This window comes from Equus przewalskii, chromosome 1 (assembly GCF_037783145.1).
Source record: "Equus przewalskii isolate Varuska chromosome 1, EquPr2, whole genome shotgun sequence".
NCBI classification, from domain to species: Eukaryota; Metazoa; Chordata; class Mammalia; order Perissodactyla; family Equidae; genus Equus; species Equus przewalskii.
The window spans coordinates 185108826-185119008 of NC_091831.1; the positions used below are offsets into that span (position 1 = coordinate 185108826).

General features: G+C 44.4%; 1 long non-coding RNA gene across 1 annotated transcript in view; it reads right to left on the reverse strand.

Moving 5' to 3' along the window:
- The window catches only part of LOC139085043 (uncharacterized), a 14027-nt gene extending 6862 nt beyond the window's left edge, over positions 1-7165 (reverse strand). Inside the window, exon 1 of the long non-coding RNA XR_011543027.1 lies at positions 1286-7165. This is a non-coding gene — a long non-coding RNA (uncharacterized lncRNA). The remainder of the gene's footprint in view (positions 1-1285) is intronic.
- Between the last annotated feature and the right edge of the window lie 3018 nt (positions 7166-10183).

The window sequence follows — 10183 nt, forward strand, 5'->3', positions numbered from 1 at the left end:
TAAAAATGTATGTTTGTTTTATTCCTTTGCTGTTTATTTTCATGATTGGGGTTTTTCTTCTTATGAATGGGTTTCCATGAATAGAACCCCACTCTATAACATTAAACCTATAGGACCTAGGAGTCTACCCTGTGATTATTGTCCTGAACCAACTCATTCCTAAGTCCTCAGTTTCCCTCCATCATTGGCTGCCCATCACCCCAGGGTAAGATCCAAGCTTTATAGACAAGGGGGCCAGGGCTGCCCACTCCCTCCCCTCATCTCAGGGCTGAGAAACTGCCCGTTTCCCATCTCCACGCCTTGGCTCGTGCTGCCCTCGTTCTGCAGTGCCTCTGTGTCCCTGTCCTGGGACACGCCCATCCATTTTTAAGTCTCCGAGGGAGGTATTGCTGACCTGCTCTTCCTCCATGACATTCAGAAAATCAAACTAATTTAACATTATGATGAATAACACATTTGTAAACCTTGGCTAAACTGATTCAAGTAACTACAACTAACTCAGCCCTTGCTTTTTATATAAAATTCTACTTACCTTTGAAGGCATATCTTTAAATGTTTTCTTTTAATTTATTAAAAGGAATTCATTCCATGCCATATCAGCTGTACCTTCTGAGATCCCAATTATGATGATATAATATGCATCTCACCAATTGTACCATGATCCAAATATGCCAAAGAAATTACTTACAGATAGAAAAATACACCTCAGACTGGTTGTTTTACCCCCTGCAAATCATCTTACCAACAGTACCCAACTTTTAAGAAAAAGCAAAAAACACTTAACATGGATTTGGTCAGATGTACTTCTGTGAACCTACCGTATCATCTTTTAATTCAGCAAGAACTTTAAGGAAGCCCGGTTTGGTCATTTACAAAATTAGAGATTCTGGGAAGATTTCGAGAGTATAATTTATATCTCAGAAATAATGGTTTATACTTAGATACATTATTTTACATGAAATTTCTCCAGGTAAACCATAAAATAAAACTAGTATCATTTTGCATTTATTATGCAAAAAACAGTACCCCAAGGACTAACACTACAAGCTGTAGTTTGAGGTTCCTAAGAATTCAAGATAAGATCTCAAAATAGTGACATAAATAATACACTAGTCCACATATCATATTCCACACCTTTTGTTAGACTCTCACTTCAAATCTTTGTCCAAAAACTTTGTTTTGTGTTCGGACTGTTTTGAGTGAAAAATCCCGACCAAGAATCAGTACTGACACAGGCATCCAGCCTTGATTGAAAAAGAAACAAAAGAGAAATTAGCAAATGCACCTTAGAGGAGAAGTCGTACTTCCCTGGGAAGAGGCCACTATGACCGTCCATCTTGTGTCCAAACAACGAGAAACAGGAAGTGCCCACGGAGAGGACTCCTCTCTGGAAATGAAACAACGGGAAACAGGAAGTGTCCACTCGAGGACTCCTCTCTGGAAATGAAACAACGGGAAACAGGAAGTGTCCACTCGAGGACTCCTCTCTGGAAATGAAAGTGTTGAGTCAGAGGATTCTTCTTTGGACGTTGCTTTGGAAAGTCTCGTGAAAATCAAACGTAGTCATGGAAATATCCTGTTTTGTTTTTTTATCCCATGCACTTCCAAAAAGGATATGAGGAAAGCTACAGTGGCAAATCACACATGTAACACAATCGTGTATAATTATGTGTATACACACTGTTTTAGTTAGTTAATTAAATGTTTTGCCTGTCTCTCGTGCTGATGATGTGGTACATTTGTTATCTAACGTGAATAAGGAAAGAAAAATTCAACTGCTACCCATGAGGGCCTCTGGGAAATGTGAAGGACGATGTCCAATGTTGGAACAAAAGATAGATTTTTCAAATTAAGCCTTAATAGACTTTTATTAAAAATTTTAAAATTTGGCTAAGCGAAGGTATTCTGTATACAGTCAAGAGGATGTGATATACATAAGACGCTTTCCATCTAAGAGACAATAACTGTGGTAGCTTTTTATTGTCAATGTAGTTAAGCTAGAACTGTGTTTCCCAGAGTTCCCTTCTCTGCATGGTTTTGGGCACAGGTTGGCCACAGGAGAAATTTTTACCAGATTTGGGAGGCAGAAGCGAAGCAGCAGCCATGTTTATGCTTAGAAGGTCGGTGTTAGGTCAGGCACCATTGCCACGCATGCATGTTGCTGTGGATTTGCTAGCTCACTTTGTTGGTGTGGGAGGGCAGTGGCTGAGTCCCCAGTTTCCACCTCCTCCCAGATCTCCCTGAGATGGCGGTTGGCCCCACTGCACCTCAAACAGGGGCTGGATTTCCTTATTCAGCTGTGGGACTCCCGGGCCAGGTTCCTGTGCGGCTCCAGAGTCCACCAGGTCTTCTGCAGGGCACTCCCATCATCGAGGATGCGGTGGGAGCCCTGTAAATGTATCCTAGACATCTATGCTGGACATCCTAGGCTGATTAAAGAGATCCCAGAAAAAAACATAGTGCTACTATTAAAATTTATTTGGCTTATTGCTCCCTTTGGGGATTTTCTTAATTTCATACCATAAACAGGGTTTGTAACGGAAAGCCCACCAACTTTCCAAAGGAGGCTGTCTTTTGGACAAAGGCAAACAGATGGCACAGAGATGGAGGATCATTGTAGAAAGATCTTTGTGGAACTGACCGTGTAAAAGAGGTAGCTGGTCCCCATGGCTTGAACAGTACAGGTTGTTTCATTGTTCAAAACAGGAAAGAACATGTAGAACTACAAAGCCGGCTGACCAGAACGAGAAGGGAACACCATCACTGCCTGTTCTACTGGCCTGGAAGCTTACCCACTGCACTTAGACAAGGCACAGAGAGCAGAGGGCGAGGACTAGAAGGGAAGACACACCGTTTGTTAATCACCATTGTCTATATGGAAAATCCAATACGCACTTTAGGCAAATTAGGAGAAAATTTTTTTAAAGTTGAGCAAGTTTGCTGGAAAAAAGATCAATTTGGAAAAACCTATAGTGTTGCTATATACAGACAATGACAAATGAGAAAATGTAATTAAAAAAATTCTGTTCCATGAAAAATAAAAACTACAAAGTACCTCAGAATAAATCTATCAATCAAAAGATGTGGAAGACCTTTATGGAGATAATTAGAATACAGTTGTCTGTCTCTTAATGACTGGGACGCATTCTGAGAAATGTGTCATTAGGCAATTTCGTTGTTGGGTGAACATCACAGAGTGACTTACACAAACCCAGATGGGACAGCCTACCACACACCTAGGCTACATGGCACTAATCTTATGGGACCACCGTCGTATATGTGGTCTGTCGTTGACCAAAGGATTATTAGGCGGCACATGACTGTACTTAATTAAAAGACTGACTAAGTGTACAGGTATATTATGCTCATGAATGAGAAGACTTAATAAGCTACAGATATCACTTTCCACCAATTTATCTATGAATTCCATACAGTTCCAATCAATACTTTCTGTGGAATTTGTGGATGTGTGTGGAACTTAATAAAATTATTCTAAAATTCATGTGGAAGAGTAAAGAGCAAGAGTAATCTAGCGTAATAGTTTCCTGTAATAAATTACCACAAACTTAGAGACTTAAAACAACACAAAGTTAATACCCTACTGTTCTGGAGGTCAGAAGTTCAAAATGAGACTTACAGGGCTAAGATCAAGGTGTCAACGGGGCTGCGTTCCTTCTGGAGACGGGAGAATCCTCTCTTGACTTGCCCAGTTTCTAGAGGCACCTGCATTCCTCGGCTCATGGCCACCTCTGACCTGTGCTTCTGTCATCATCTACTCTAACACTGACCCTCCTGCCTTCCTGTCAAAGGACCTTGTGACTACTTTGGGTCCACCTGGATAATACGGGATATCTCTCCACCTCGAGTGTTAACTTAATCACCTCTGCAAAATCCCTTTTGCCACGTAAGATAAGAGGGTTCCAGGGATTCAGACGTGGACATTTTGTGGGGAGATTGTTTTATCCACCACAGCAGGGCAATTTTAAGAAGAACCAGGAGAGAGCACTTGCCATACTACATACTGAGACTTATAATAAAGCTGTAGTAATTAAAATTGGGTGGTACAGGGAGAGGTACAAACAGAAGCCAGAACAGGGCTATTATATATGAGAACTTGGCATACGACAGAGGTGGTGTTACCGATTAGGAGAGAAAGTCAATAAACATTGTTAAGACAATTGGCTATCCGTGTAGAGAAAAAAAATAACTAGACCCCTACCTTACCATATATATAAAAGTAAATTCCAGATAAACTGTATGGGCCTAAAGTTTTCATATTTTCCTCAAAATATGAAAATACAGGCAAATAATTTTATGATTTCAAAAAGAGAAAGATTTCTTAAACAAACCTGAAAAGTACAAATAATAAATTGTGTACATTAAAATGTAAAAAATCTACACAATAAAAGACGCCATAAACAATGTAAAAAGACAAATCACAAACTCTAAAAGACCTTTGCCACCCATGCAGCCAAAAAGCATCATATCAAGAATATAAAAAAGAAACGATCTGTAAGAAAACGCAAACAACACAGTGGAGAAGTAGACAAGGACACGATCAGGCGATTCATAGGACAGAGAATCTGCAAGGCCAAAACAGTATGAAAAAGTGTTCCCGGGATCACAAGGAGATGTGAACATAAACGCCCATAATCGCTTTGTTTGCTATCGCCAAAAGGACGGGAGAGGAAAGAACTTTAAATGTGTGGATAAACATATTTGGGAATAGTCCCACAGCAGCCAGAACGAATGGATAAACTAGATCTAAATGCTTCCTACGGATAGATCTCAAAAACAATGTTGAGTGAAAAAAAGACAAGTTTTGGACTGATTTACAGGTTAAATTGTTACTTGTGTAAAATTTTAAAACGCAGAAGTGAACCAAATGTCGTCACTGCAGGCATCTGCGGTAAAGTACAGAACCTTAGAAGCAAAGGCTGCCCAGCGACTTCCCAGGGGTGTCTGTCTTAGGAGTGGAAGGAGGGGAAGGGGTGGCACCAAGGGACACTGGCTCTCATTCTTATGTCTTTAAAACACTCACCCGAATAAAACACATTGTTTATATGTGTTAACTCTGAAGAGCAGGCACCCACATCTTTGTTATTACTTTCCTCGCTTTCTGTGAGTCTGAAATTTTTTGGAATAAAATAACCAATAGTCTATTAATGTGGAGAAATAAAGTAAGAAGCAACTTTGCAAAGACTAAATACATAAATGTCTAAATTTTGCTATGGCGAGAAAATTGACTAGGTCTTTGGGGTATGTTTGGGAGTGAGACAGAAAGAGAGATGCTCCATGCGATGGACACAGCCACGTTGTGTTTCTTTGGAGCAGAGACCTCACAGCCACAACTTCGGTGACACTCCCTCGTCAGAGATGCCTGGACAGGGCAAAGCCCAGAGACTCGCATGGTGGCCCAGGACAATGTGTGCTGCGGCTGACAACAGGCACGTCCTGTTGCTCTTCCAGAGAAGGCAGTCAAGTGACAAATCCAGAACAAAAACTCTATCACCGGCTCCTGACTCACCCAATACTTTTCATAGATCCTGGGCTCGTTTATTTGCTTATTGACTTAAACCTGATATAAGACATAATGCTATTGGTTGGCTAAACACAGTACTTAGTTTACTTTAGCTATTATAATTACTGCTGTGATTTCCAACCCGTCTACTTTTGAGGCTGTTTCCTGACACCAGCTCACGTTTCCTGAAGGGTAACAAATGGAAACTGTTATCACCACTCATTTGACAGACGATCTGCTGTTGACTTCTGGGCTGTATGTTCTGAGTTTACATTCAAATAGCATTTGGAAATGCTGGCTGCTCGACAAAGGGGCTAAGAAGTCCAGGGCCTCACAGTTCAGATCCTTCTTGACGTGCTGCATCCAGATCGCCCGCCTGCTCAGCACGCAGGAATGCTTAATTTACATGCTACTTTTTCCAACTAATAAACACTCCTTCCTAATGCAGGGCTTGCTGGCAGAAGCCCAGACTTAGTGTTCTTGGGGTTTTTTTAACCTTACCACAGGAAATAAAGCAGGGAATTCTGTTCCTAAGAATCATCACAATTTTATAAATATTGTGTGTCAGCAATGCTACACTAAGATAGGACTTCTGTTTGGTCTGATTGCTGCCTGCTATTGCACACAAGCTTTCTGAAACAAGGAGAGGGTACTCACTCCTTAAGCAGAGTACACAATACAATTCATAATCCTTTTCCTACATCTCATCATTCAAAATTTTCTAGAATACAACCTTCCCAGTTGGAATATACACGTGGTGGGGGAAGAACTTAGTCCCACTTATTTAGCACCTAGTCAGCACCTGAGAGCATAGTGCACCCTGAAGATGGCCACATGGGTTACGGGCTGCGTCAACCAACCAGGACACAAGAAGCATGTCTCCCCTCTGGTCTTGGGTGACCGAACGAGAAGACAACAGCAACAAAAAAGAACTAAAAGACTAGGACTCCAATCCTCCTCAGTCAAGACAACTGTCCTTTTACACATTAAGAGATAAGTACAGTGATTGTGATTTTGGAAAAAGACAACTCACACTAAAATCTGTAATGATAAATAGTTCATGAACCGCTGACAGCGAGCAGTGGACTCGCTCTCTTCACAACGATTTGAGCCCATCAGTCATGAGTTAGGATCCAGAAAGGAAGTTTAGTTAGATTAGCCAGAATAATCGAGATGATGGCAGACTAATGTCTCAAAAACCCATCTTCAAGGATTACAGAATCTTGAGCCAGTTACGCAGGGAAAATGGGCAGTAAGAAGAGGGTTTCCTTCAGGCGTGACAGACTCCAGGGCCTTTGATTGTTCCATTCTTCTGTCAGCTGTGATGGATGCCTTGTAGGTGTGTTTCCCTGTGGTCAGCCTGTTCCTGGAGAGAAACTCATAGAACAAAGTTTTAATTTATCAAGCTATCAGGGAGCACATAAGTGGAGGCCATAAATCAGGAAAGCACGTGAATTTTTTACAGTACGTGTAGAGTAGCGAGTAGTCAAACAGAGGTGGGGCTGGCGCCCTTTAGCGTAACACGATGGCCTCGCTATGCTCTTACACAATTACCCATTAATCTCTAAAGAACAGTTCTTTATACGGAAGGACAAGAACCAAGGTATTAATCTTTAGTGTCTACATACACACACAACAGGAAACACCTACTTTCATTTATAACCCTTAGCTTCTGAACTTTAGGCGGATGAGACTCGGTCCAAAGGCAGCCGCGCCTTGCCAGGCAGCCTGGTGGGTCTGGGTGTGTAAGTCTGGCTGAGACCATCGGGGCAGGCCGCGGGCCTCGCGTCACAGCAGAGAGGGGATCTGCAATCCGACGGAGGTCAGCGCAGAGCAGAAATGCATCTGGACAACAGAAGCGCCCGCGACAGCGGGGGTGCCGCGCAGAGAAGGTCAGAGCGCTCCTGTGCAGCCGGCGCCAGGGCAGGGAAGGGCGTTGGCAAACAATGGGCTAGTTAGTGCTCAAGCTGCTCGCCACGGGATTCACGACGTAAAATGCCTCCCCTTCTCCTGAACCAAGTCTTCAGCTCACATTGCTCCTTAACACTTTTCTGCATGAGAGAATTCTAGTTTAGGATCTAAGAGACACGCTCAGTTCTGTTTCTGGGTTTACATGGAGCAACAGCGAGAGGGGACACAGGGACAAAGGAGGCAGAACCTGGCGGTTCAGCCAATCCCAGCAGTCCCTTTTGGGGTCTCCTAAGCACCTCAGGTTTAACAAGGTCAAAGCAGAAGTCTGTTCTTCCACCCCAACCGCGCTCCTTCCCAGACGCCGCTCGTTATTAATCGGCGCCCCGGAAACACACCACAATCCTCGCAGGCCGCCGCCTCGTCCAGAGCCACATCCCCCGGGAGCAGCTGCCGCGGCCTCCTACATGGGCCTCCTCCCTCCGCTGCCACCGACCACCCCGCTCGTGCTCGTGCTCACGGTGTCTTCCCGCAGCCCCCGCAGTGACCCTGGCGGCGACTCAGACCGCGTGCCCCGTGCTTAGAGCCCCGCTGCTCTTTCCTCCCGCTGGGAGCGCAGTCTCCCCTGGGGCGCCTCTCCTTTCCCTCTCCTTCGCTCGGCCCCTGGGCTTCTGCTTCCCCCGCCTTCCCGCAGAGCATGCCCTCTTCCTGGCGTGGCTCTTCCTCGAATCCTGCAGGGCTACCTCCTTTTTCTTAGAGGACCTCAGCTCAGATGTCACTTCCTCAGAAGGCGGTTCTCGTTCTAATGCAGCTGCCTCTCCCAGACACTCTCCATGACAGGACTCTGCTTTATCGCCTTCGTGGCCCTTAGGACAGCTGAACTTTTTTTTGCCTCTGTTTCCCACCTCTCCTCACCAGAACGCATGATTCGTAAGGGCAAAAGCTGTATTCACTACCGTATCCTGGGGCAATGCCTGGCTCACCCCAGAAATCAGTAGCCGCTTGCTAAGAGGCAGCGTGGCATAATGGTGGGACATCTGACCTCCAGCTGGAGGCAGCCTGGGCTTGAGATGCAGCACGGCCACTACTGGCTGTGAAACTAGGGTTACTGACTGAGCCCGGGTATTTCCTCCTCTGTTAAACAAATTGATGATAGGAGCAGTTGCCTCGCAGAGCCTCTGTGTGGATTAAATAATCTTAAATGTTTTGAGAAATTCCTAGCACATGATAAGCATTACTATTCGTTTCCTCTGACCTGTCCTTAATTTCTTATGCATAGGCAGAAAAAATCCTGGATCTTCAGATTTTTTAGTTCATTGACAACCACCAACATACACCCAGTGATTTACATACTTTCCACTCCTCTTTATAGCAGCCTAGAAAAGAGTCAGCAAGGGGCCTGGCTGCCCCCACTCTGCGGCTGAGAAAGCATCCAAAGAGCACAGGACCAGAGGCGTCTGAGGTCACAGACCTCACGGAGGATGTGGGACTTGGGACTGAGAGCAGAGCCTCAGCCCCCAGAGAGCCAGCGACTTCCTGTGCAGGTGCAACAATCAGTGATTCTCAAACGTATTCTTATCAGAGCGGAATGAGACCTGCCACACTACAACACGCAGATCACTCCTCCCAACAAGGAAGCTTCACGTTGGTGGGGTTGCCAGATAAAATGCAGGGTGCCAATTAATTTGAATTTCAGATCAGTAACAAATAGTTTTTTATTTGAACTTCAAATTTAGCTGAACGTCCTGTATTTTCATTTGCTACATCTACATTCTGGAGACTGAAGGGCAGCTCTGCAACAGACAGACCTGGGATCAAATCTGAATTCACGGACGTAGTATGGAAACAACTTTGAGCAAATTGCTTGACTCTCACTGAGTTTCAATTTCCTCGTCTATCAACAAACCTGCCTCACCCAGCGTTTACAAGGCTTTACTGAGTGAGGCTGTGTGAGAGCACTTGGCAGAGCACCAGAGGGCTGGAGCCATGGGAGACTGGCAAGAACACATTAATCCGCCTTCCTCTCCTTCTGATGCTGCAGGTCTGATCTCTGGCTGAGACGCTGAAAGCCAGTTTTCATCTAGGATAATTAGGATCAGCCTTGAGGGCAATTGAATTAAGGAAATAGAATTATATTTGAACATCACATTCCCTGGATCAATGATCTATTGCCACAATAATGCCGTGTAACAAACAACCACAAAACCTGAGTGGCTTTCAACAGTTAGCATCTATTCTTGCTCATGAGTCTAGGGGGTGGCTCAGCAACTGTACCAGCGTGAGCCGGGCTGGTGGGGTTCACTTATGCATCTGTGGTCAACTCTCAGGTCAGCTGGGGACTGGCTGGTCTAGGATGGCCTCAGCTGGGATGACTTGGCTCTGAGCTACAGGGTCTTTCATTCTCCAGTAGGCTGGCCTGGGCCTGCTCTTAAGACAGGGATAAAGGCCTGAGAGAAGCAGCAGACATGTGCAAGTGCTTTTACAAGACCATTTGCATCAGATTTGCTATTGTCCCACTGGCCAAAGCAAGGCATGTGGCCAAGGTCAGATTAGGTTAGAGGTGCATGACCAAAAGGTATAAATATATAGAGGCATGAAACAATGGGTCCATTATGTGATTGATCTACAATGTCCAATCCATTGAACTTATAGAGTAACATTTGAAACGTAGGAAGTCAATGAATGAAGGCATGAACAACATGGTAGACACGTGCTGAGAGGTCTGTGCTCCCCTCATCTCTGGGATCCACTCAG